The sequence below is a fragment of the Ursus americanus genome, chromosome 22, assembly GCF_024610735.1.
Source record: "Ursus americanus isolate L20-20 chromosome 22, mUrsAme1.1.p, whole genome shotgun sequence".
NCBI lineage: Eukaryota > Metazoa > Chordata > Mammalia > Carnivora > Ursidae > Ursus > Ursus americanus.
In genome coordinates this window covers 38,224,084-38,248,756 of record NC_142148.1, presented here as the reverse complement: position 1 = coordinate 38,248,756, position 24,673 = coordinate 38,224,084, and the positions used below count along the sequence as shown (strand labels likewise).

The 24,673-nt window shown below is 34.9% G+C and overlaps 1 protein-coding gene across 2 annotated transcripts in view; it reads right to left on the bottom strand.

The window, feature by feature from the left end:
• MACROD2 (mono-ADP ribosylhydrolase 2) overlaps nt 1-24,673 on the bottom strand; it is a 1,878,458-nt gene that overhangs the window by 1,546,918 nt on the left and 306,867 nt on the right. The window lies entirely within an intron of this gene.

Here is a 24,673-nt window from a genome sequence, read left to right as displayed (position 1 = left end):
TGAGAAACTTTAAAGCTCTGCAGTATTTTGGGTCACATTGTTAAGTTAGACAAAGGAGTAAAGAAGTAATGTGACAGTTTCCTGGGAATTAAGGTCAGCAGGTCAATTGTGCTGAGGCTTTTTGTGATAAGGAAACTAGTTAAATTTTTTTGATCTGGTTAAAGGTTTTAGAATAGTACTTTGTTAGAGGTTGTGAAACATGCAAAGAAATCAATTTATTAAACTCTAAGGAAATTGGAAGTAAAAGAACAATTAGTGTTGAACATTCAATAATATACTATTCCCTACAATTTATAGATGTAATACAATATACCATTGTCAAGGTCTACACAATCACAAGTAAAGAATTTCGTCTGCAAATTTCTACTCTAAGTATAAAGTATTCAAAATGATAAAACGATCATTTTTTAAACAAAGAGACATTCTTGTAAATGAATTCACAGTCATTTACTTTTATAAATATTGAATAGAAACTGCCCACATACACATACAATGCTATTCTCTCAGGAAAACCTCTAATAAACAAAAACAATGAGCATGTATGTGAATTCAGAGCTGGTGTTACCACCACATAGCGGTGGCCACTACTTCTAAATATGAGCTCCTCCTCTATTTAGGTGTGCTCTCCCTGCATAATTAAGGCAGAACTTCACATAGAAACCGTGAACCTCTGTTCTCAAGATTTTCTAATTACACCAATAATAAGCTAGATTAACCTTTTCCACAAAAAGGTACATTTGAAGGCATTGCTTTATGGATATTTATCCTGAAGCCATCATTATTTCTATGCTAATCACTGGAAGCAAATTATCTAGTGTGTTTACTTGTTAGTAATATATATAATTTTATATATTTTTTATATATATATGGGGGTGGGGCTTTGCAGAATAATAGCAAGCAAGGGTATTTTCCACATAAGCACATCAGATTTAAATGGTCCCTCAACCAACTCAATTTTTAAAAGAACACACACCCTACACAAATGCTACACACAATTCACATTTGCCATAATTCTGTAACTTAATAAAATCTATTTTTCTCTAAAGAATCTGGAGACAATATCATAATTCAAATGTATTTCGGCTCATATTTTAAAATAGGAGAAATTAAACACACACACATACACACACACACACACACACACACACACACATTTCACCAGATACATAATCACCTGGAAAAGAAAGGACACTACATTTTTCTTTTGTGTTTTTCATTTGGAAGTTTGGAGAGTATCAGAAAGCAGAACTGCTGAAAGACGAGATACCACTGGCTCCTTTTCTTCTCATCTGTCACCTATATATCTGTTCAAAAGAATATACCAGTAATTTTTCTCCCATGTGTCCCTTGGAGACTTTTGGAGTCTTTACAATGTTTGAAGGAGCCTTTGGAATGGCAAAAGACATGAACACTTAGAAAATTCAAGTGTGGGTCACTATAATTGAATTTCGACAGTATGCCTTGGGGAAGAGAATGTTTCTGAACAAACCACACTGGGACACACAGTTAATAAGACATGGGAGAAACAGGCATGGCCAGTAAAGAATATACAACACATAGAACCATTGAAATCTTTTGATCACATATTTTTCTGCTTGGCTATGGAATAGATGAAAATAAATCCTAGGTTGAAAACTTTTTAAAGCATCAGTAGATAGTAATGTGAAGAAATACCTCCTAGTACCTTCCAAAAATAGGAATATATCATCAGCACACTGGAGGTCTAATGTAAATAAGAAACAAAGATGCAAGGGAGATAGGGAGGGCTGGGAGCTAGGAGTAATGTTGGGAGGGATTGAACCAGAAAAGCAAACAACTTAGTATACTTCCCTTCTCTAATACATTACATTTAAAAAATCTGATCAATTTTAAGCAAGAATGGTTAAAAGTCTGCCACTAAAAAAGACACAGGCCCAAAGGCTTTTATATAGACATTTATATAGACACAAAATCTCCAAAGCACATTTCATCTTCATGTTATAGTCACTGTTTCTGTTACCTGCCTCAAAGCATACTTAGTCATAATGTACTATTTTTTTAATACACGTGCTACTGGATAATTTGCTAATACTTTATTTAGAAAATCTGTATTAATGTTCTTAACTAAGACTGGTCAATATTTTTCATTTATACGTGTGCTAACTTTGGTTTCACTTCAGTTTTTGCTAACTCTGACAAACTGGCATATATTGAATTGAGTGATTATTAGAAATAAAATGTATCAAACCAGTAAATTAAGAAGAAACATTGGGGAAACAGGAAAACTAGGAAGAAGGTGTGGAGTGGTTGTTTACATTATTGAAATCCTAAATGGGAGTTAGGTGAGCCAAGACTTGATTGAAATCCTACCTCCTGGAGTAAAGGATTTCCCTTAGACTCCACTACGCAGCACATGCCAAACCAGTTCTGGCCGTTCCTGTTTCCATACGTCAGGTATTAAAATAATGCAGAAAGATCATGCAAATGCAGTTATTAGAGGTTAGAAACTTCTTGTGGCAAGTTCAGTGGAGGAAATTGGGACATAGGTTGGAACCATGAGGAGGATGGCCTTGACTTGGAAATAAGGAGGATTTACTGAGCTCCCAAATTCTAGAATTTGAGAACTGCATGCTTGTTTTCTCTTCCACTGTCCTGAATACTCAGTATAAATCCACCCAAGGGGATTAAGGTAGATAAGAAGAAAGGTGAAGAATTGCTTCTTCAATTTCTTCTATAGTTATTGATCTATTTAGGTTTCTGAATCTCTTGAATCAATTTTTGTAATTATCTTTTCTTAGAAAATAATGTAAATACATTATCCAGATTCTCAAATGCATGGGTATAACATTCTCTTATCATTTTCTTAATCTCTGAAATTATATTCATATTCTTTCTCATCCTTAATTTGTGTTGATTTTGTTTTGAAATCAGATTTGCTAATGTTTAAGTTTTCTCAATCTTTTGATCAACTGCTTGGTTTGACTGTTTCTGCTCTAACTCTTATTGTGTTCTGTCTCTTACTTTCTTTATGCTTACATTGTTCTATTTCCTGGTTCATTTTTTCTCCTCTTGCTTGGTAATAAATGTATTTGACATTGTATGTTTTCCTCTGCTTACTGTTTTGGCTTGTAACATAGGTTTTGGTATGTAATAATCCATATTTTGCTTAGTTTAAATAGTTTATGATAGTCGGATCTAAAATCTAAAGAATGAGAAGAATTTAACTAGATGAAGAAAGAAAGGAAGAGTAATGCTAGAAGAGGGAACCTGTGTGCAAAAGGCTTATAGTGGAAGGGAGTCTGGCAAAGACCTCTTAAAAATATATAATAACCACAGACATCCCATATAGATTCTAAAAATTTCTGTATTTGGTTATTTTATTACTTGACTTGATTTCTGGTAGTCTCAATATAGTAACTGCTTAGTAATCAAATATGTAAGATAAAGTCAATAGTTAGAAAAGAATCAGCACTTTTTTCTTATTCTATTACTAACAATAAAAAAAGTATTCAGATAAATGCAGATGATATATGATCAAAGTTATCATTTTTAAAGTTTATAAAAAGATGGATTAGCTTAAATATTCTTACAAATTGAGAAATTATTACAAATTATTACAAAATACAACAGCAGAAGTTGTAATTAAGGCATGAAAGGGAAATTAAGAAATAAGAAATAACTCAATATTTTTATATTTAAATTTTAGTATCCTAAGCAAAACTCTTCTACAATTAGCAATTCCCTCACTGAGTTTATTCATACATATTCTTATATTCATATACATATTATATTCATATATAATGAATATAAACTAATTCAGCACCATTAATAATCTAATAATTGTTTAATTTTTAGGATCTTCATCTATACATTTACACTATAATGTTTTAACATGCTACCACACAGACTGCATTCCTCTACTGAAAATGCAACTGTTTACCTAATAAAATCCAGGGAGATTAGTTGGCAGTTTCTTGGAAAAAAGAAACTGTTTTTTATGTCTCCCTTGAAAGGAAATTAAATCGAAAATCCTGCATTTAAATAACACTGAGGTAGTGACACCAATGGATCAGGGCCAGGAAATTCAAAGTTAAAGTTAAAGCTCATACTCTGTCCCTAAAACAGGCTATTGTCCTGCCCCCACCCCAGCCTTGCAAATTTAATTAAATCTAAGTTCTGAGCAGTTGATATAAGTGGCTCAGAAAACTCTTTATAGGAATTTCATCCTTTAGGTGGCCTTTTGTGCTCCACTTCCTCTCCCTGAGACACAAACAGTCTATGTACATTTTCTCTTCTTAAAAAAAAAAAAAAAAAAAACACAACTAACAAAAAACCCAACTTTACCTCATGTGTTCACTATCTTCCCAAACCCAGTGAAATAAAACTTTACCTTTAAAGTCCTTCCAGTCTCACAACTTCTACAATTAAGTCTGAATTTTCATCAAAAGGTATCCTTTTGATTATTTATCTTAGTGTTTTTTATATTCCTTAACATGGATATCTTTTTTTTCAGGTAACTTTGCTTTCTGGTAATTAAGTTAGACTATATAACATGAGAATTCAATTACAACTCATACATTAATGCTTTCCCCAAAACATCCTTAACCACATTAGTCTATAAAGTATTGAATAGCAATCTAATATTAAAGTTTAAAATGACATTTTCAAAATAGCTGAGAAAAGTTAATTTCTATTTATCTCTATTATAGTCTTGAAAATTCTATAGTAATTATTTCTCATTGAAAAATCTCAACCAAGAAAACAATCAGTTTTAACTTCACAAGAGTTTGTGTTTCATTCTGTTCAAAAACCTTACCTTTGTCAACAATTCAAATTGATTTTCAGTAGCCAATTTTTTTTTTAAGTTGCACAACAATTACTTGTGAAATGATCTTCACTTTACTTAATCTGAAACTATGTGGGGAAAAAATGGAGAGCATTTCTGTAATAAGTATTTTCAACTATATTTTAAATATGTTTAAATGAGGGTATAGATTTGGTAAAGTACAAAGAAGACCTGAAATGTATATATTCTAAAACAAATACATGTAGATAATTAAATTGGGGGCAAAAAGGTAAATGGGAAATAGGACTTTATATGTATAGGTCTTCACTCTATTCAAGGAAGAACCTGTATCATGTCACAAAACAACTAAGGCCCCGGAGATAACTGCAAGTGAGATCAGTGAACGTGGCAGGGCAGGCAACTCCAAGAGCCCATGTCCCAACAGAAACACCAAGAAATCAAGCAAATAGCAGAATCAACTTTGTCAGAATTCTGAGAAATAATCCAGGGTTTATAACAACCAAGTCAGGACCGAATTAAAAGAAAGGAAACTTAAAAATGCCGGGAAAGATTTGTGATATTTTTTATTTGCCCTTGCCCCAACTCCCTCCTTGTTCAAAGTGATCTTAAAGATGGCTGCTAGCTTCTCTCTTGTGCAATCCTGGTCCTTGGTTCCAGAAGAAACACAGAAGACCTTACTTGCAAAGAACTATATTTACTTATTCTAATCTTCCAGGGCATACCTGGGTGAAAAATGGATAGTATCTGACTTTGTTTTGCCTAACTGAGAACTCACTTAGGGTGGAAAAGTGGCAAGAATTCCTTGTAATGTAAACAAACAATCCACAACTACCTGGAACAAAAGATTATGATTGAGACATACAATACAGCAAGCAAAGATAGGGAGAAAAAGCTGGGGAGAGAGTTTTTTTGGGAAATGGGGCATATAGAACAGTCATGTATACTGGAGAATTGAAAAAAAAAGCCATGCATGTGTCCAGAAAAGACCTAATAAGAAACCAATGCTTTGGGGTGCCAGGTGGCTCAGCTGGTTAAGCATCTGCCTTCACCTCTGGTCATGATCTCAGGGTCCTAGGATCAAGCCCCTCATTGGGCTCTCTGCTCAGCAGGGAGTCTCCTTTCCCTTTCCCTCTGTGATCTCTCTCACTCTCTCTCAAATAAATAAAATCTAAAAAGAAAAAAAAAAGAAACCAATGCTTTTACCTTTGACTGCTCTGTGCACTCAGTGCAAACAAGAAGTTAAGGCTAATCCAGAGATGAGAAACGGCCTGACAGTGTTGAAAGAGAGACCTAGCAAAAGCCAATGCAAAGACCAGAAGAGGTCTGGGGGGTATCTTTTCCTATTTTTTCTTTCTTGTTTTTCTTTCTATTTTGATTTTTTTTGTTGTTGTTCTTGCTCTCATTTTTTTTTTCTTTTTCTTGCTGCCTGCAATTTAAAGTAATCTCTGGCAAGACACTAGTGGAACACAAGCTGAAGGAATAGAGACCTCAGAGATCACATGTGACAAAGAGCACACACTTCACAAAATTAAATCAAACTCACAAAATAGGGGCAGCTGGGTGGCTCAGTTGGTTAAGTGTCTGACTCCTGATTTCGGCTCAGGTCATGATTTCAAGGTCATAAGATAGAGCCCTGCCCTAGAGAGATTTTACCTCTCCCTCTCCCTCTGCCCCTTCCCCCCTTAAAAACAAAAAGTCACAAAACAAACAGTTATAACATATAGCAAGCAATAAAAATAAACCCAAAGAAAGGGGAAGAATCAGATTTCTAGAGTTACCACATTATAATATTAGAATTTCCAGTTTTCAACTAAAAAGCTATGAAGCATGCAAAAAAGAAAAAAACAAAACAAAAAAACAACAACAACAACAAAAAAAAAACAAGAAACTATGGTCCACCAACAGAAGAAGTTAACAGAAACTGTCCCTGAGGAAGCAGAGACATTGGACTTATTAGACAAAGACTTTAAATCGATTGTCTTAATAAATCAAAGGGCTAAAAAAAAAAAAGAGTTTAATATATAAACAAATAGAGAATATCAATAAAGAGACAGAAATTACAAAAAGCAACCAAACAGAAATTCTGGAAAAGAGAAGTACAATAACTAAAATGAAAAAAAAATCACAGAGGATTTCAAATGCAAATTTAAGTAGGCGGAAGAAAGAATCAGTGAATGTGAGAATAAGTGAACAGCGCCTAAGAGAACTTTGGATAAAATCAAGCATACCAACATAAAGATAATGGAAACCTTAGATGGAGAGGAAAGAAAGAAAGAACCAGAAAGAATATCTGTAGATATAATGCCTAAAAATTTCCCAAGTCTGGTAAAATACATGAATCTACACATTCAAAAAGCTCAATAAACTCCAAGAGGATAAATACAAGGAGATCTACACAGACACACGTCATAATCAAATTGTCAAAAAACAAGGGCAACAAGAGAATCTAGAAACTGGCAAAAGAGAAGCAACTCTCCTCTTGGAGGCCATAAGAGAGAAAAAATGAAATTTTCTAAAGTGCTGAAAAGAATTGCCGATCAAGAATCCTGTATCTGGCAAAATTTTCCTTCAAAAGGAGGACAAAGATATATGTGTATACACACACACACACACACACACACACACACACACACACACTATATACTATATATACACCTCATATATATGTGACTATTAAGACAGTATCAGAAAAAATAAAGTTAAGAAAGTTCATCATTAGAAAAACTATATACTATATATACACCTCATATATATGTGACTATTAAGACAGTATCAGAAAAAATAAAGTTAAGAAAGTTCATCATTAGAAAAACTGCCCTATAAGAAATACTAAAGGGAGCCCTTTAGGCAGAATGGAAGGATACCAGACAGCAACTTAAAACAGTATGAAGAAATACAGAACTCTGGTAAAGGTAACTACACAGTAAATAAAAAAGCCAGTATTATATTTTTGGTTTGTAACTCCTCTTTTACTTACAATAGGATTTAAAAGACAAAGATATAAAACAATAATTATGATCTATGTTAATGTTAATGGGCACACGGTGCAAAAAGATGTAGTTTGTAATGATAATAACAACATAAGGGGGATAGCTATACAGGTGCAGTTTTTGTATGCTATAAATCCTAAATTGGTATCAATTCAAACTAGGCCGTTATATGTTTAGGATTTTAATTATAATCCCCATGGTAACCACTAAAAAAAAAGTCTTAAAATATCTACAAAAAAATGAGAAGAGAATCGAAACAGGACACTACAAAAAATGAATTAAGTAGAAAAGAAGGCAATAATAGAGGATATGAGGAACAAAAAAGCTATCAGACGTACAGAAAACAAATAGCAAAATGACAAAAGAAAGCCCTTCCCTATCAGTAGTTACCATAAATATAAATGATTAACTCCCCCAGTCAAAGATCAGAGTTTGGTAGGATGATTAAAAGAAAAAGAAAAAGAAAGAAAACAAAAAACACCATAATACAAACAGATCCTGTAACAAGAGGTTCACTTTAGATCCAAAGACAGAAATAGGTTAAAAATGAAAATACGAGAAAAGGATATTCCATGCAAGTAGTATCCAAAAGAGAGCTAAAGTGGTTATACTAATATCAGATAAAATAGACTTTAAGACAAAAATTGTAACAAGCCACAAAGAAGAACAATAGATAACTAGATGATGGATAGATGATAGATAAATACAAAAAGGGTCAATACTTCAAGAAGAAATAATAAACATATTCACATAACAATAGAGAACAAAAATATACAAAGGAAACACTGACAGAATTGAAAGAATTAAAAAGTAATAGTTGAAGATTTCGATATCCTCCTTTGAACAGTAAATAGAACATCTAGACATAAGGCCAGCAAGGAAATAAGAGGCTTTGAATAACATTATACTCAAACTGGACCTATCAGACATATATAGAACATGTCACCATCAATAGCAGAATTAATATTCTTCTTAAGTGCACATGGAACACCTACAAAATATACCATGTTATGCCCTAAACAAGTCTCAATAACTTATAAAGACTGAAATATACAAAGTATCTTCTCTAACCACAATGGAATGAGGCCAAAAATACGTGACAAAAGAAAGCTGGAAAATTTACAAATACATGAAGATTAAACAACATCATCTTAACTAACTACTAGGTCAAAAAAGAAATCAGAACAGAAACTTAGAAAATATTTTGAGACAAATGAAAATGAAAATACAACATATAAAACATTTTGGAAGCAGTGAAAGCAGTGCTCAGAGGAAATTTATACTGAAAATGAATGTATTTTAAAAAGATAAATTTCAGGGGCACCTGGGTGGCTCAGTTGGTTAAGTGTCTTCCTTCAGCTCAGGTCACAGTCCCGGAGTCCTGGGATTGAGTTCTACATCAGGCTCCCTGCAGCAAGGAGTCTGCTTCTTCCTCTCCCTCTGCCTCTACCCCCCAACCTGTATTCTCTCTCACTCGACTAAAGAAATTAAAAAAAAGAGAGAGAGAGAGAGAGAGAGAGAGATATTTCAAATCAATAACTAACTTTACATCTTAAGGAACTATAAAAAGAATAGCAAACCAAACCCAGAGCTAGCAGAATAAGGGAAATAATGTAGATCACTGCTTAGATAAGTGAAATACAGAATAGAAAAAATAGTCAATGAAACCAAATTTTAGTTCTTTGAAAACATCAACACAACTACAAACTTTTAGTTTGACTGACAAAGAAGATGACTAATAAATGAAAAAAATCAGAAATGGAAGTGGGGACATCATTACCAAATCTAGAGAAATAAAAATAAGGATACTATGAACAATTCTGTACCAACGCATTGGGTAACTTTGATGAAATGGACAAATTTCTAGAAACACACAAACTACTAAAACTGACTATAAAAGAAACAGAAAATCTCTGTAGACGTATAACAAGAGATTGAATAAGTAACAAAAAACCTCCCAACAAAGAAAAGCCCAGGACCATATGGCTTCACTGGTGAATTCTACCAAACATTTAAAGAACAATTAACACCAATCATTAGCCTCTCTCAAGAAACAAAAGAGGAGTGAAGTGAACTCTTTCTGCAAGGCTAGGATTACTTCAAAGCCAGACAAGAATGCTATACAAAATGAAAACTACAGACTAATATAGCTCTATCATTATAGATGCAAAAAATGCTCAATAACATACTAGCAAACCAAACCAACAGTATATTAAGAGCATTATACACAATGACCAAGTGGGATTATCCCAGGAAGGCATAAATGGTTCAACTTAAGGAAATCAATCAATGTGATACATCATATTAATAGTACAAAGGGAAAAAACACACATGATCTCAACTGATGTAGCATTTGACAAAATCTAATACCGTTTCTTGATTTAAAAAAAGGTCAGAAAACTGTGATAGGGGACCTTCCACAAAATGATTAAGGGTATTTATGAAAAACCTAGAGCAGGCATCAGCACTGTTATTCAACATTGTACTACAAGTTTTAGCCAGAGCAACTAGGTAAGAAAAAAAATTAAAGGCATACAATTTGGAAAAGAAGCAGTAAAACTATCTCTAGTTACAGATGACATGATTTTACATATCTAGAAAATCCCAAAAAAATCCACTAGAAATAAATAAATAAATAAATAAATAAATAAATAAATAAATAAATAAATAAATATCTACTAGAGCTGACGACTGAATTCAGCAAACAAAAGCAATTATAAAAATAATTTGTATTCATATACACCAGTAATGAACAACCCAAAGAAGATATAAGAAATCAAATTCATTTATAATAGCATCCAAAATAATAAAATACCTGGAAATAAATTTAACCAAGGAGGTGAAAGATTTGTATAATGAAAACTATAAAAACTACTGACAGAAATTAAAGAAGACTTAAATAAATAGAAAGATATTCTGTATTAATGGATTGAAAATGTCTTATTATTATTATTATTATTATTATTATTATTATTACATAGCAATATTACCTAGAATGTATCTATAAATTCAATGCAATCCCTACCAAAATTCCAATGGCTTTTTTTTTTTTTTTTGCATAATTGGAAAAGCCTATTCTCAAATTCATATGGAATTGTAAAGGGGCCTTGAATAGCTAAAATGGTATTTAAAAAACAAAATAAAACTGCAGGACTCACACTTCCTCATATCAAAACACAGTAATCCAAACAGTATAGTACTGGCATAGGATAGACTTACAGATCAATGGGATAGAACTGAGAGCCCAGAATTAAACCCAAACATCTGTGGCTAATGGACTTTCAACAAGAGTGCCAAGACCATTCAATGTGGAAATTTGTTGTATCTTCAACAAATGCTACTGGAACAACTGATTATTCATATGCAAAAGGATTAAGTCAGACCCTACCTCACACCATACATAAACTTTAAGTTCAAATGGATAAACTAGATGTAAGAGCTAAATCTATAAAACTCTCAGAAGAAACCAAAGGAGTATATCTTCATGACTTTGGATTTGGCAATAGATGGTTAGCTATGACACCAACAGCACAAGCAATGAAAGAAAAAAATATAATCGGACTTCCTCAAAATTAAAAACTTTTGTGCATCAAAGGAAAATCTCAAGAGAGTGAAAAGACAACCCACAAAATGGGGCAAAATATCTGCAAGTCAAAACAACAAACAAAAAGGCAAATAATCCAGTCAAAATGGGCAGAAGTCTTAAGACATTTCTGCAGAGATATAAAACAGCAAACAAGCACAAGAAAAGATGCTCAACTTTCAGAGGCATTACGGAAATGCAATTCAAAACCACAGTAAGATACCATCTCCCACACACTAGGATGGGTATAACCAAAAATTGAAATAACAAGTGTTGACAAAGGTGTAGAGAAATTGGAACCATCATACAATGCTGGTGGGAATGTAAAACGGTACAACCACTGTGGTTAATGAAAAAGTTCAACACAGAATTATGAAAACACGGCAATTCCACTGCTAGGTATATACCCAAAAGAAATGAAAACTATGTCCATACAGAAATTTATATACTAATGTTTATAGAAGCATTATTCATTATAGCAAAAAAAGGGAGAAATTACCCAAATGTTCACTAATAGATGAATGAATAAGTTTGGTGTGTATATATAAAAAGGAATATTATTCAGCCATAAAACAAAAAGTGAAGTACTGATATATGTTAGTATATGAACCTCAAAAACATTATGATAACCAAAAGGAGCCAGACACAAAACATATGATCCCATTTATGTAAAATACCCAGATTGGCAAATCCATGAAACAGATTGCAGACTGGTGGTTGCCAGGAGCTGGGGGAGGTGGGAGAAATGTGGAATAACTGTTTAATGGGTATGGGTTTCCTTTTGAAGTGATGAAATGTTTTGCAACTAGATGGAGGTGCTGATTGCACAACATTGTGAATGTACTACATGCCATTAAATTGTTCATTTTAAAAAGATCAATTTCATGACAGTGGCCAGTATGTAGTAAGTTATTATTACTATAGTATATATCTCTGCAGACCAAAAGTCATTACTTGGAGCTATGAAAACTCAGATACTCCAGAATGGAATCTTAGGATTTTGTCTTGTGGAAAGGGATTCTATTGGACATTACAGAAGCTGACACCTGGGCCTACTGGGCACATCATCAATACTAAAGTTATAAACATGACCTTTATTAAGCAGCTAGAAAAGGAAGTGAAATGTGTAGATAAATCAGCAGTGTCAATAAAGGGGATCTAGAAAATAAACTTCTGGGCATGCACAAAGAAAATAAAAGGTTAAGGTGAACTGTGGACAAAACAAAAGAAGACTAAATGTCAGAAAGGTGCAGCGGAAAGTAGCATTCATTCCTATCTACTGAGCCTTTTTCTCCCCTAGTCCCCATGGTCACTGAATCAGCTATTGGATCCTTTTTTTGGTATCCTGCTCATAAAGCCTTCGTAGTTGCTAGACAGCTGCCTAGTCCTCCGACCATTATGTCAAAAATGGTCTGAGAACCGTATCGGGCAGTTAAATTACTCTCTGCATCCTTTCCACCCACAGAAACTGAAATATCTGGTCTTTCAGAAGAACGGGGGAAGTGTTAACAGCTCCAGTTTTAAGGTTTGAGATTTTCATCCTTAAACATCAATCAGTCAGTTAGGAGTGAATTTTTAATTCACTAAAATTTAATTCCATAAGAAATATATGAGCCATCTATTATGTGTCCAGATCCATACAAGATTTCAAGACAAGGGCTGTGACCTGAGAAGGGATATACAAAGCTTGATAGCATGTGCCGGTGAGAAAAATACAGAGATGGTAGAAAAGGGGTCACAGTTTCCATTTCCTTGTACCATCAGGGGACACTGTAAACCCTGACAAAGGTGGAGGCCCACAGTTGAGGGTATGATGAAGAAGTAGAATCAAAAGTATCTGAAAAACCTTATAGGATAGTCTAGGGATGGCAAATACTCCTTCCTCCTAGAAAACAGTGATCATAACACCCCATCTCATCAAACCTGGATGTGACCTCAGAATACTTAACCACCCTCAGAGAGCCACCATGAATAAGTCAGCCTTGGCACAAGTGTACAAAATAAATAGTATAAATGAGAGGGATTATTATTACTGAAAACTGAAAATGTGGATTAGATTTCCCAAATGTCTTCAGTACACTACAGCCCTGCCAATTAAGGGAGGCCAAGAAGACACATGTTTCAGATCTTCAGTTCAGCAGCGTCTGTCCTGTCCAGGAGCTATTTTCTTTTTATTGCTCCCCCAAATCAAAGACGTCTGCTAGAATTAAGTAATAATTGCGAGACTCTATGGAGTGTGACCATAAACAAGCACCACGCTAAACATTTGACATACCTTGTATCAAATGTAGAGAAAACTACCAAATGTGATTTCCTAAAAGTGGGTATTTCTGAATTGCTTTTCTAAAACAAATGATGCCTGATCACAGCAGTAACTAACAGAAAATGAGGACTTTATAGCTGGCAACCAGATTTGATAACCACAATAATTCATTTGCGTTTTCTAACAACCCCTTGAGGCTGGTGGGTTAGCTGTTAGTAACCCAGGAGAGAGGAAGTGACTTCCCCAAATTCTTGTTACAAATAGTGCAAGGTATCAAGCCCGTGCCCAGATTCTGAACATGTGAGACTTGACTTCCAGATGTAAAGAAAGTTGAGCAATTTAATAATCTACTGCCTAACCTCCCTTTCTGAGATCTGCTTTGCCTCTTTGGTTTTTGTATGTGAACTCTGAAACAATCTCCTGCAGATACTTCTTATATTCTCTTGAGCTAAAACAAAAATTTCCAAGCACTACTGCACAATTAAAATCATCTAATGCAAAATTTCCAAGCACTTTAACTTTTTAAAAAACTCATCTGCAAGGCAATAAGGAGCACAGTGGGTAAGAACTTGGGTTCTAGCGAGAGCCAGACGATCTGGATATGAAGCCTGACTGATTGCAGTACTGTGTGACCTTGGGCAAGTTTTTAACCACTTTGTTCTAGGCTGTAAAAGGAGGTGATAATGGCATTAACTACCTCACAGGGTGGTTGAATAAATCAAATGAATTAATGTAAGTAAAGTGCTTTGGAAATGACCTGGAACATAACACATGCTCAGTAAATGAAAATTATATTTGAGCCAAAAATCTGTTATCTTGTAAACTGTCCCCAGGACTAAATTAATGTACTTGAGAAGTTGTATTAACGCCTTCTAAATCCCAGTATGACATTCAGTCCATTGTTTACCTGAGTACTTTACTATGTCTTCTACGTATATAACAATACCTGCCACTTGAAAGTAAACTAAATTGTTGTAAAGTATTTTTCTTCTTTGAAACAGATTTTTTTTTTTTTGGCCTCAAACCTGAAATGGTCTTTGCTTTTTAAAATGAACAATTTTCCCATTTTAGGGGAAGAAATATATTACAGCTGCAAAGATAACGTGAATATTTCAAAGAACTATGCCTGGCATCTTTGAGAATGAAACACATTTAAGTCAGAGAGATAGCTTTGTGTGTGATCGGGGCAGATCCAAGGTTTTTTGGACAAAACTGCCTCTTTGGCCATTTCCCAAAATCTCAAGAGTGCTGCCTTATTTGCAAGTTTATTTGCATGGATCTTATCAATATCAAACCTACTCACATATTTACTGTGTGCCTTTCTTGACAGATGAATAGAAATTGCTCTCTGTTCACGTTCACCAGCAGTAAAAGCCAGCAGCAGCTCATCAGTTGTTTGCAACCCACAGTTCTAAGGATAACACGGTGAGAACCACATTTTATGGTTTTGTGAGTTATATTTAGCACTGAAGTTTGCCCTGAGGAACCCTACTTTTAACCTAGAAATATTTGTGAATAGAATCATTTTTTTATTTTTCTTTCATTTTAGAGGTCACTGTTCCTATAAATATGACCAAACTGAGAAAGAAGGAGTGTTAACAGATTTTCAACTTTGACTTAAGAAATTCTATACAGAAATTCTGTATAAACAGAATACATAATATCTTTATACACCATAAAAATTGGTAATCCTTTCATTTAAAATTTTTTATTATAGTAATAAGTGTTCAACACTGAAAAAAAGCAGAAAATATAGAAAAGTATTAAAAAGAAATTAAAAGTCACCCATAATCTGCATGTTGTAAAAAGTATTAAGATTGTTTTGATACCAGACTTTGATACAGAAGATTGCTGCTGGTGGTGGTTGAGAAAGCCAAGAATTTATGTCATCTAACAGGTTAGTAGACTATTACTGTGGAAACCTGTATTTCTCAACAACGGCTGCAATAGTATGTCCCAGTTCTCATCCTCTTCTTACAATGTGACTTCAACACTCCTCCCATGGAGAGGTGGGTGTCTATGTTCCTTCCTCTTAAATCTGGATGGATTTTTGACTAATTAAAATAATCGCAGGTGACTACTGAGGACAAGTTTTTAAAATGTGATGCACTTGTGCCTGTTTCTCTTGAGATGCTTACTCTTAGAACCCCACCATCATGCCATGAAGAAGCTTGTGCAGTCCAAGAAGCCCACTTGGGGAAGAAGAGAGGCCTGGGGTACACAGCCCTGGCTGAGCTTTTAGGGGAAGTCAGGAGCAATTCTGTGAGTGAACCATCTTGAAAGCAGATTCCCACAGCCCTCAGGTGAGCCATCCCAGCTGATGCCACATGGACAGAGATGAACTCTTAATTACTGAGATTCATGAACGAAATACACTATTGTTTTTATTTTAGGGAACTAAGTTTTGGGGTAATTTGTTATGAGGTAATAATTACTTCAACTAATAGGAAGAGCTATAATAACTGAAATAGTAAGAATTCATTATGGGGTAACACCGACAGTTAATAGGGGTTTTAAATGTAATATCTCAGTTAATTCTCACAAACCCCCCATGGCATAGAGAACATTATTACTCCCAATTTACATGTGGTGATATTCATGCAAGCACACACAGGTTAAATAATTCATCCACATATTAACTCAGCTAAGACAAGTGGCAGAACTGGGCTATGAACCAGAGGTCTGGCTTCAAAGTCAAGGCCCTCAGCCACAACACTGGGCAATCAGAAGAACATTCCACTTAATTAAGATCCAACAGTTGTTCCTGAGGTGCAGCTGAGTCCGTATCCTCTGCCTCAGCCACATTCTGCTCTTCCTAATAAGAAAGACACACAACCAAATGGACTACTCCCTCCCGAACACGGATCAGAGATTTTATCGTCATAAAAGAATCCTCTCCAACCCCAGTAATCCTAAGGCTGGAATGGAAAATTGCTAATCTGTACCAAAGATTTTTTTTTTAATAAAACTTCAATATCGAAAAAAAAATATTTACTGTAAAAAAAAAAACCTTGTAAAGCTCAGTTAAGTGATAACCACTGTTAACATTTTGATATATTTCCTTCCTTTCTATTCTTTTCCTATTTCTATTTTGTTTTCAATATCACTGAAATATATAGACATTTTTATATACTCATTTTCTCACAATTATATAATCAACTTATTCCTGTGTCATTCATAAAAACCTCTGAAAACATTTTTAAATGGTTGCAAAAGGATCATCTCCATAGATATAGCATAATTCACATTTTATTGATGCACAACTGGTTGATTCCATTTTCTTTCCTATTATAAGTAATTCTGCAATGAATATCATTCTTACAATTTCCTTAAGATAGCTTCCTAGAGGGGCACCTGGGTGGCTCAGTCCGTTAAGTGTCCAACTCTTGATTTCAGCTCAGGACATGATCTCGGAGTCCTGGGATCCAGCCCAGCATCAGGCTCTGGATTCAGTGGGAAGTCCGTCTCCCTCTGCCACTCCCCCTGCTGATTCACTCCCTCTCCCTCCCTCTTTTTCTCTTTCTCTCTCAAATAAATAAATAAAAATCTTAAAAAAAAAAAAAAAAGATAGCTTTCTAGAGCAGAATTAGTTAAAAATATATGGATCATTAAGGTCCTTGATACATATTTTCATAAAGTTACCATGTTACACTCCCAGTCACAGAATTGTATCCCACTCTGTCCCACATTACTGAACATTTAAAACATTATTCTGTAATGTGATAGGTAATGAATAGTATCTTTAACTTTCATTTTATTGATCACATGTATAGGGTTTCAAAATGATCTTAAGAGAACATAGTAATTGATAATATACATTGTAAAACAATATACTAACATAATAGCAGCTACTTTTTATTTAGCACCAACTTTGTTCTTGGCATCTATTGAGGCCCTATATAAACATTTACTCTGCATGACAACACTAAAAATTAAGTATTTTTTTCTTCTGAACCTGGTTCAAGAAGCTGAGATTTATTTGTTTTAAAGATTTTATTATTTATTATTATTATTATTATTATTATTATTAATTTATTTATTAGAGAGAGAGAGCAAGAGAGAGGGCACAGGAGCAGAGGCAGAGGGAGAGAGAGAAGCAGTCTCCCCTGCTGAGCAGGGAGCCTAATGCGGGGCTTGATCCCAGGACCCTGGGACCATGACCTGAGTTGAAGGCAGCCGCTTAACTGACTGAGCCACCCAGGTGCCCCAAGAAGCTGAGATTTAGACAGAATGACTTCCTAGGTTAAGCTACAGAGTGTCCAGATCTATCTGACACTAAAACTTATGCTCTTTCTATAATTTTACAGTACCCATTGGGCTAATGGATGATTGTAGTAGATGGGTAATGAAAATTATAGATAATTCTAATTAATTATCTCTACTTAAATACATAGATGTCTATGAGAACAGAACTGTCTTCCAAATCATATTTTCCCAGGGACAATGAAATAAATGTTCTAATTTTTGACACATGGCTACGAGGTAAGGAAATTTATGAGTTAAAAATTACTGTTCATATATAGCAACAGTTCACAAATTTGATTTCAGGACTCCTTTATATTCTTAAAAATTATTGAGTTCTCCAAAGAGCCTTTATTTATGTAAGTTATATTTCTCAATGTTTAATATGTTAGAAACTAAAACAAAGCTTTAATTTATGAACTCACTTTAAGATAACAATAATACAGGGCATCTGGATGGCTCAGTCAGTTAATTGTTTGCCTTTGGCTCAGGTCATGATCCCAGGGACATGGAATCGAGTCCCACATCAGGCTCCCCACTGAGCGAGGAGTCTGCTTCTCCCTCTACCCCTCCCCTCTGCTTGTGATCTCTCTCTCTAATAAATAAATAAAATATTTAAAAAATAAAAAATAAAAAAGTAAAATAACAATAATCCAATATACATCTACATAAAGACGCATATTTTGTAGGGAGAAAACTATTTCTCAAACAAACAAAAGATTTATTCAGAAGACAGCATTGTTTTACATCTCTGCAAATCACTTTAATGCCTGACATAAAAGACAAACTAGGTTTCTAGTTTTGCTTTGGCATTTTCAATTTGCTGTGATATCACAGGTCATGTAGTCTCTTTGAGACTCTACTTTACATGTATAAAAGAATAAGAGTGAAAAAGACATATAACATCTTAATACCACCATAAAAATAGTTTTGATCCTACAGATCCTATGGAAGAGTCCCCACATCACTTTAGAGACTGCTAGTATACACTATATAAAAGGTTGATATCCATTTAAAATTCAATAAGATGAAGACTACTTTAAAATAGTATCTCTATGACCCTGATGTAAAAACTGATTTTCTGAATGAGATACAAAAAGTACAAATTTCTAAATTATGAAAACTTTTTTTAAATTAAAACAGAAATAAAGACAAGCCATACATTGGCAGAGGACACTTCCAACACAACTTTACAATTATTATTAGGAACATATTTTTAAAACTGCTACAAATCAGTAAGAAAAATACAAATAACTCAGGAGAATATAAGACAAAGAACATAAATCAGGCATTTCACAGAACAGAAAACCCAAAGGGCCAATAAATTTCTGAAAAGGTGTACAACCCACTGAGAACAAAAATGCCAAAGAATACAACAAAGAGTACCATTTTATGCTCATTAGACTGGCAAAAACAAACAAAAGGCCTGACAATTAAGGACTCACGTATTGCTTACAGGAATGTAACAACCACTTTAGAAATAGAGCAGACAATGCTGATTGCCTACATGCCATCCACTTTCCTTCTTCCTTCCTAACAGTATATTTTGTTCAGGTATCTTCTTCCTCTCAATAACATTCTTTGAGGGAAGCCTGTCTTGTACCTCAGCCAATCATCATGGTCTTATCTAGCTTTGTAAGTAAGTAATCAATTTAGGCATTAACATGTGATTCAATTTTAACCAATGAGATAGGAGAAAAAGCCAGGTAGGGTAAGTTCCCAGGAGAAGTTTCCCTGCCCTTCAGAAGAAACAGAGAGAGAGGGCTCAAATAAATAATATCCAAAATAAAAGAGAGTAAGTTACAACTGACACCAAAGAAATACAAAGGATCATAAGAGACTACTATAAACAATTAAGTGTCAACCTGGAAGAAATGGATAAATTCCTGGAAACAATCTTTGAAGACAGACTCTTGAAAGAGAAAATTCGAATAGACCAATTATTAGCAAGGATATTGAATCAGTAATTAAAAGCTTCCCCAGGAGTGCAGAACCAGACAGCTTCACTGGTGAATTCTACCAAACATTCCAAAAAGATTTAATACCTATCCTTCTCAAACACTTCCAAAAAAACAAAGAGAGGAAACATGTCCAAAATAATTTTTAAAAGCTAGCCTTATCTTATTACCAAAACTAGACAAGGACACAATTAAAAAAAAAAAGGCCAATATCCCTGATCATCACAATGGTAGACTAGATGTGAATTTGGATACAAACCAGAAGCTCTGAAAGCTGCCCCATATTCCTAATGGCTCTATTGATGATTTGACTGTGACGTGTGGCCTCACACACTTATCCCTCTTTAATAGTTGTGGCTTAGTTGGGCCATTCTAGGCTTCTCAGCAAGTGTCGGCTTTCAACCTCCTAAAGCAGATGATTTCCTTGCCATGTAGAGGAGACCCTTCCTCAGTCTTTACAATACTGGGGATTACAATCCTGGATGTAGAATAATGACTTGGGAGGCTCATGGACTCTCCTGTAAACTTAGAACTGGAGCTTTGGGAAAGCCTCAACTTAGAAATAAAACCAATCTAAACAAAACAAAAAGCATGCTGGTAAGTTGGATCAAGTGCATTAAAAACTGCAACCCTTCTGACCCTGAATAGCATCTGCTTCTCTTAGAACCAGAAAGACCACCTTAATACCATCTTCAGAGTGCCCAAAATAAGCTTCAGGACTGGCACCTGCTATGCAATTCGTAGGTATCAGCTGGTATTAGATGGAGATGGTAATATTGGTTTGTTAGTCAAGAAGACAGGATATAGGGGCGCCTGGGTGGCACAGCGGTTGGGCGTCTGCCTTCGGCTCAGGGCGTGATCCCGGCGTTATGGGATCGAGCCCCACATCAGGCTCCTCTGCTATGAGCCTGCTTCTTCCTCTCCCACTCCCCCTGCTTGTGTTCCCTCTCTCACTGGCTGTCTCTATCTCTGTCAAATAAATAAATAAAATCTTAAAAAAAAAAAAAAAAGAAGAAGACAGGATATATGGGGCACCTGGGTGGCTCAGTCGCTAGGTGGCTGCCTTCGGCTCAGGGTGTGATCCCAGTGTTCTGGGATCCAGCCCCATGTCAGGCATCCCCGCTGGGAGCCTGCTTCTTCCTCTCCCACTCCCCTTGCTTGTGTTCCCTCTCTTGCTGGCTGTCTCTCTCTCTGTCAAATAAATAAATAAAATCTTAAAAAAAAAAAAAAAGAAGACAGGATATAAATATAATTTAAAAGTTCCTTATAAACTTTTCAACGTCTAGTCAAGAAAACAGGATATAGTTATAATATAAAAATTCCTTATAATTACTTAACACTTAACAATAATTTATTCCTACATTTCTAATATTTCCACTTTCTATCAGTAAGCTATTTCTACTTTCTTTTAGAAAACTCTTCTGGAAGCACATAAGATGCAAGATGTTTTCTCCAACCACTTCCAAATATAAGATAGAAAGATTTGCTCGCATGGAACAAATAATAACAATGCCAACAACAATGATAATGATGATGCTGATAACTTCACTTACAGGGTATATATAAGATATGGGTAAAATTTTTAATTTTTACGGTGCTTAAAATTGTACATAAAGTAAAAGTCAAACAAACGTTTTAAAAAAGATGTAAATCCTACTTTCAAAAAAAGTTTGGCTATTGAAAAACCAATGTTAACCTAGCATTTCTGGTATCAAACCTGTCATTTATATTTTACTTGTCCTTTCCTCTTCTTTAGTCAGCCAACAAGCTTTGCTCTTTGTCAGTAAGATATGATCTGATAAGCTTATTTCTGGCTTGCCCTGGGGAAGAAGGGGAGGACAGAATTACATGGGGGCACTTGAGAGTGACAAGTCTGTTCCCTGGGCTACTGAGGAAAACAAAGAGGGGCTGCTTGGGAAGGGAGTCAAATAGCTCTATATCGCCTCTACGTAAACACAGCAATTAAACAACTACCAAAAAGCTTCTCAGCTTTCTCCCAAACAAAAATGATTGACTTTAAAAAGTACTGCTTTTTAAAATAATTAATTCTACCTTTGTTTCTAAAAACTACTTATTAAGAATAAAAACTCACTAAAGTATAAATAATTTTTGGCAATATTTGTAGACTTCTAATAAGACGTGTCAAGTCTAGATTTTAATTGTTAAAAACATACGAACCTAGTAAAGCATCTGAAAATTTGTAGCACTAATATATTTTAAATGTCAAACAAAAAGAATAAAAACTAATGAAAGAATTATAAAATGCTTTTAAATTCACCAAATTTAAGGTTAATCACTTATAGTCTGAAGGAGGTGAAGCGGAGGAAACTACAGGTGTAGTTCCATCTTTATTTGTCATGAATCATGCTCTGAAAGTATAAATAGCTTTATATTTTATAGAAAATTTCCAAATGGTAAACATGACTTAATTGTAACTTACTTTTCTTTGGAATAGATGATATTGTAAAACATTCACTTACTCCAAACCTAATCAATTGAGAACACTTTATCCTCTAAAAAATCTTACAAATAATTGATTTATACCAGTTCCCAAGTGAAAAGAAATACTAATCGCAGAAAATCTGTTTCTCCTAGGTGGTGCCAATGAGGTGCAGTTTCCACAGTCATTTATAAAACAGATATAACATAAAACAGTCTTTGATTCTACTTTAGCCACGTTCTTTCGACATTAAACATGTTTATGTACCTAAGTAATCTGGACTGCAGGGAAACAGAAATCCTTAAAAAAGATAATCTCAAACAGAAGGAGAACTACAGTGCTGGTTTCCAGAAATAAGAAAAATCTGACAACAATTTCAGGAAATCTTCCTTTCAGAAGGTCTATTTGTGTACCTAAAATTAGCACCAATACTCCAGAAATAGTGAAATAATAAGATGGTTTGCAAGTGACGACAGCTTTGGTCAAGACTAACACCAAGAGCCAGCTGTTAAAGAGAATCACATGGCTCCAGGGCAATGCACTTGTACAATAGTTTGTAAATATCCATTTCAATAATTAGACATATACTCATCTGCTCTTATTAACTGTTAGCCATTCATCCAAAGCTATGTTATATACTAATAATTTCCAAGGATAAAGAATTTGTTCTTGGTTGTAATTAAGTCTCAGAACCAGTCTTAGATACTGTTATCTCAAGGTCTGAGCATCCAGGACAGTAGGCAGAAGCATTTCTCAAATTGTTTCATTCCCAAAGATAAACTGTTAAAACACACAGCTCAACTTAACATTAATGGATTGTGCCTTTTGAATGGATCCTGGCCCCACTCATCACCATGAAGATAAAAAGCAACTACCCACAGGTTTTACCTCTGTCTTGGTAAGTGCTTTCTCAGATTTAGTAATGAACTCTTATATGCACCACTTTATTGAAGTTCATAATAGTTAAATGAGGGTCCCCTATCTTTATCCTTGTAAATGAATGAACTAGGGCTCAAAGAACTGAAGCTCTTTTCCCAGGGCCCCATATAAAGTAAGTACCAGAGGGAGAATTCACTCACTCTGCTTAGTCCAAGTCTCTGTTTTTCCCAAGGTCCATTTTAAAAAAAATCTCTTTTTTGCATTTTAAAACAGAGAAAGATGACAGGACATTGGGAGTAGGAAGGGGTCAAGGGTACAGCCTACGTAAATGGGAGTTGCACAGTGCACCGTTACATACAGGCCATGCAGGAAAGCCCTGAAGATGGAAGAAAGTAGGGATCTGCAGGCTTTCAGTTTTGCCAGCTCCCTCACGCCATCATTTTTGGCCAAGTGCTAACCTGTTCTGAACCCCAGTTCCTCTTTTCTTTCCTGAGAGGCCAAAGAGGTGCTTTTTTTCTCAGGTGGTGGTTGTCGTTGTTGCTGTTTTAAATCCCCTATCTCCCCATCCTGAAGTATAACAGTCCAACCCAGGGTAGGGGGAAAAAAGGGTGTTCCAGGGGGTGGGCAAACAAGCAGGCAGGGAAATAACCACTCTGACTTTGCTTTGATTTCTATTTCAAGTCCTGTAATGACAGATCTCACTCCAGTGCAGTATGTTTTGGAAATATACTTAAAAGGGATATGTGATTGTTTTTAGGTACATTTTAAGTGTTGACTAATAAAAGGCAAATATCAGAAGAACAGTTTAATATAGCATTTTTAAACCTTTTAGTATTCTAAGGCATCTGTGACCTGCTAAAATCTAATTATTTCTCCAATACCCTTTGGAATTGTTCAGAAAGATGTGGTGCAGTTTCTAACTGGTGCATTAAGCATCTGGCCCGACTTCACAGAATTATAGATAGCTGAATGTGCACTCTCTCTCTATTTTATTAACATCCCATAGGCTCATGTTAAGATGTAGTACTGATGTGCCCTGACATGCATCACTACCTGTTGACAGAAAAAAAACTGGGCTAGACTTGAGAGGGTCTACAGATAGAAAATCTTTTAAAGATGTTTTGGCAATTTAAACAGAAACTCTGGCTTAAAGGGAAAAAAAAAAGAAAGAAAAAAGAAAGAAAAGAAAAAGAGCAGCTTCAAGTTTATAAATTTATAAAACATGCCCAAGTTGCAGCATGCCAAGTCCTCTGAAAATGAGCTAATCTCCAGCATCCACCCCTTCCTTCTCAAACTAACAGTGCCCAATCTTCCTCTGAGCCATACCTCCTTTTTCAGCCATGTGTTTGAGGAGGGTGGACTCTACCTACAGCTATTACAGGGGGCTTAAGCTCACTGACATACCCCCCACCCCCATCTTCCTGTAATAGGCTCAGGACTGAGAGAAGTTGAATCACAGAGCTATGTACAGGAGCTTCTGGAAGTGACCTCTCTTCCCTTGAACACTGTAATATGGGAATGTGATATGTGGA